The sequence below is a fragment of the Nicotiana tomentosiformis genome, chromosome 12 (genome assembly GCF_000390325.3).
Source record: "Nicotiana tomentosiformis chromosome 12, ASM39032v3, whole genome shotgun sequence".
NCBI lineage: Eukaryota > Viridiplantae > Streptophyta > Magnoliopsida > Solanales > Solanaceae > Nicotiana > Nicotiana tomentosiformis.
The window spans coordinates 58,481,465-58,485,845 of record NC_090823.1 but is presented as its reverse complement, the minus strand read 5'-3'; the positions used below and the strand labels follow the sequence as shown (position 1 = coordinate 58,485,845).

Below are 4,381 nucleotides of genomic sequence, written 5' to 3'. Positions count from 1 at the left end.
ATGATATTTTATACATTGGGTCTCAACTCCCTAGTCTCTTTTCCAACATAGGGTCTCCACTCCCTAGTTGATGATATTTTAGACATGGGGTCTCCACTCCCTTGTCTCTTTTCCATTATAGGGTCTCCACTCCCTCGTATATGATATTTTAGACATAGGGTCTTCACTCCCTAGTCTCTTTTCCAACATAGGGTCTCGACTACCTAGTTGATGATATTTTAGATATAGAGTCTCCTTTCACTAGTCGCTTTTCCAACATAGGGTCTCCACTCCTAAGTTGATTTTATTTTTAGACATAGGGTCTTCACTCCCTAGTCGATTTTCCAACATAGGGTCTCCACTCTCTAGTTGATTTTATTTTTAGACATAGGGTCTCTACTCCCTAATCGTTTTTCCAACATAGGGTGTTAAGTCCCTAGTTGATTTTATTTTAGACATAGGGTCTCCACTTCCTAGTCACTTTTCCAACATTGGGTCTCCACTCCCTAGTTGATTTTATTTTTAGACGTAGGGTTTCCACTCCCTAGTCGGTTTCCAACATAAGGTCTCCACTCCCTAGTTGATTTTATTTTTAGACATAAGGTCTCCACTCCCTAGTCGCTTTTCCAACATAGGGTCTCCACTCCCTAGTTGATTTTATTTTAGACATAGGGTCTCCACTCCCTAGTTGATTTTATTTTGACATAAGGTTTCCACTCCTTAGTCCATGTTTTCCCAGGGTACACCAATCCCAGCCTTTTATTGCTTTCAATAATGAAGTTGTATAGAGTTTTATTACAAATAACTTACGAAACTTTCCTAGTAAAAACTGGGGTAGAAAACTTTCATTCGTTCGTTTTGTTTTGGGTGTCTGAGCAGGTTTTACCTCGAGGCACAGGGGTTCGAGATGACCGAAAGAAGAAGTCTCATCCAGAATAAAAGAAAAAAGTGAACCCAAAGTGCAAAAGTTGACGAAAAGATGTAGATTGCTCCAGACATGAGTAAAGTCACGAGCATTGCATGTCTCGTTTCGATTAGAAGAAGTCATAGAAGAATGAACTAGCACCTGCAGCTAGCAAGCATCAATATTCAGATCAGAGTCTGCGTGAAGAACCAACCAAGACTCAATATCAAGCTTCAAGAGACTTATAGATAGAAATCTTGTAACTCATAGCTGATAGGCTTGTTTAGTTTCTTTTCATTTTGATTTTGGTGTAATACGGAGTTCAGCAAGCAGCAACAACAGCAGCAACAGCAGTGAAATCACAACTCTTCGGTAGTCCTAGTTACCAAAATTTTTAGAACTATACTGACTTGATTCTTTTATAGCCAAGGATATGTAGGCAACCTCTAAAACAAGGTTCGGTCAAACATTTTCAATATGCTTCCTATGGAGTATCAAACGGGTAAACATTGCTCGTAATTGCTCACTTTATCTTTTCCCATAACTCTTCATATTTTCGAGCAAAAAGTGGCAGTTGTGAGCACGTAATTTTTGCCCCGCAAAAAAATACTCCCACAAAATCCAAAAAAAAAAAAAAATTCTTAGTTGTTTTGATTTTTATAGAATTTTTTGGGATTTTTTTTAATTGTTTGTTTGTATTTAGTTGCATTTTTGTGCATTTTAAAACCATAGAAAATCATTAAAACAATGTTCAACTATTCACCTCATAGCATGTAGATCTTAATTGCATTTAAGATTTAATTATGTTAATTAAGTGCATTAGCAAGTGAAAATCACAAAAATACAATGGTCATATTTACGTTTTAGCTTTTAGTTTTAAATTAATTAGTGTTAAGTTAATGAAAAATAAATAAGTAAGGTTAATTTTAAAAATTAGACTAAGTTAGGATTTAATTTTGGATTTTATTTAATTTGTTTAAGATTTAAAAAATCAACGAAAAAGAAAGAAAGAAAGGAAAGGCTTTGCTTGGTTTTATTTCGAATTTGGGCCAAAGCAATTTCAGTTGGCCCAATTGCCCACAAACCCCACACTGCCCAGCCCAATCTCCATAAACCGAATCCGGTTTAGCTCCCTAACACCCCAAACGACGCCTTTTTAGTAACGTGTAATCCTGGCCGTTCATTTGATCAAATCCTACGGTCAGGAACTAAGCTCCTCCTCCCCTTAAATCTGTCTGAATAACCCTCTTAAACCCTTAGAGATCAACTCACTTCCATCTCCTAACCCTAGTCCTTCTCTCTCTAGCGAACCCTAGCCGCCCTAAAATCCACACTGGTGGTCACCACCCCAAGCACCCCCAAATCTTTATCCTACACTCCCCATTCCTCCTAATATGTAATCCCCTATCAATTTCTCTAGAAACCTCCCCAAAATCCGTAATTTCCAGATCCAAGAACCCCAAAAAACCTAGTTCCACCTTTTTCAATTCTTGAAGTTTTGAGAACACAATTCGAGTTGAAACTCACATTAATTGTTTGTTCTCAACCAGAACAATCGATTGACGTTACTTTCGGCTCATTTCAAAAGTATTCAGACTTAGTGGTTGACTAAACGTTTGGCACAAGGCCTTCTTGTTATGTTTTAGGTAATCTTGTGTCCTTTTTTTGTTTCCTTTTCTTCGGTTTTTACGAGTTTTGATCTTTTTTTTTTTACTTGTCAGCATGTTAGGATTTGATGTCATTTGATTATGTGTTTGCATAATTTAATTAATAGTTTAATTGCATGACTTTGATTAGTTAATTACTTTAGGTTAATCATCAAAAAATTTTTAGGTTGTAAGTATTTTCTGTTTTGAATAGCATAATTCTTTCCCCATTCTTGTTTCTTTTATTCCTCTAATTAATTGTATCTCAGCTGTTTTTTGTTTAATTAGACTAGTCTTGTTAATTGCCCTACGTTGGTATTTAGGTCTAAAAAGAGGGGGTTGAGAGAGATAGAAAGTAAGGAATCTTTTGTTGAGCTGTTAAGAATTGTTAGAGGTATTAGAAGGGATTAAAGTATAATTAGATAAAACTTGGGGTGAAAAAGAGGTAAAAACAAAAGTAAAAAGAGCTGGAAAATAAGAAGAAGCTTCTGGATGATGGACGACAGTTGTCCAAATTTATTAAGGAAAAGATGCTGAAAATTAGATAAACATCTGAAAATAGAACAGCTGTCCATTTTGGTTGAAAAAAAAGATGCCTCATCCCCTGATTTTCAGCTGACATTCCATATATTCCCTCCCATTTTCCCTCATATAGGACACCCTCCTACACTCTATAAAAGATACCTCACACTCCTTCACACAGAGGTGTATTCACCCTGCTTTCCTCTAAAAGAATACACTCGCAGAAAGCTTCTGAGAAATCAAAAAACTTCTAAATCTGAGATCTTAAGCAGAAAATTCCAAAAAAAAAGAGAAAACAAAAGGAAAACAGAATAGAGAAACGATTTATGTGTTTGCTCAAGTCTGTGGCTGGTTGTTTCATTTTCTGGGTTCATAGATGCTATTTTGGTGTTAAAGTGTTGTTGAATCTGACGCTTCTACTCTTGCTGAGCTCCAGTTTTCCTTTCTCTAGCCTTATTTGCCTATTCTAAGTTGCACTACTACTGTTAAGGTATGTGCTTGTGGTCTCAAATAATTTAATCACTATTTGAATATCATATTGCTATGAAATCTCAGTTGTCTGTTCATTTACATGTATACTGAATGCTCTTTCATATTTGACTGCAAGTGTGAGTTCGGTTTGAAGTACCTGATGTGATGAATGCCTAAAACCATACTAGAAATTTGAATAATAATAAGAAACAATCAGGAAATCTATTTTGTTTTATTTTTATCTTTGTTTGTCAAAATTTTGAGTTGCTATTGATGGATTCCTTACGCATGAAGTTCTGCAATTTCCCTGTAGGTTTGTGGTTTGTGGTTTAAGAAGTAACACGCCAAAAGTGTTGGTGACGAATTTAGAAATCTGACCAGTGCTTGGCCTGATTTTTTAAAGTTCCACCACTTGAAAGTGGTCATTTGTGTAATAGTTTAATTCTAGTTTAGTATAGTTCCTAGTACAGAAATGTAATAATCTGGTTCATCATTAGTGAATGTAGTTGTGTCGAGTCAGTAGATTGATAGTTATTTCAAACCATGGAACGCTGTTGTATAGCAATTCAGTATGAGTTTAGTGTTTATATCTGTTGAAATGCTTAACTGTGGTAGTGAAGTATAGATATAATTCTTCCTGGCATTTGTTAAGCTGATTGCATGCTGAATTTCATTTTTGTAGAAGAACCTGTTTGTTTCAGTAGTTATTGTTTTCTTGCAAAGTTTTGGGTCTGGCCACTATTCAGGCCCACTTTGGAACACCTTATGGATTGAAGTTTAATTTATGGCAATAAAGGGGGCTGCCAAGCCCGATTTTGTCAGGCTCACACTTTATATTAATAAAATGGCTCTTTGTTTT

General features: G+C 35.7%; 1 long non-coding RNA gene across 1 annotated transcript; it reads left to right on the top strand.

Moving 5' to 3' along the window:
• Window positions 1-2,091: 2,091 nt before the first annotated feature.
• LOC104115989 (uncharacterized) lies at window positions 2,092-4,165 on the top strand. The gene is made up of 2 exons (XR_690738.4): window positions 2,092-2,529; window positions 3,836-4,165. It is a non-coding gene; the product is annotated as an uncharacterized lncRNA (long non-coding RNA).
• The last annotated feature ends 216 nt before the right edge of the window (window positions 4,166-4,381 follow it).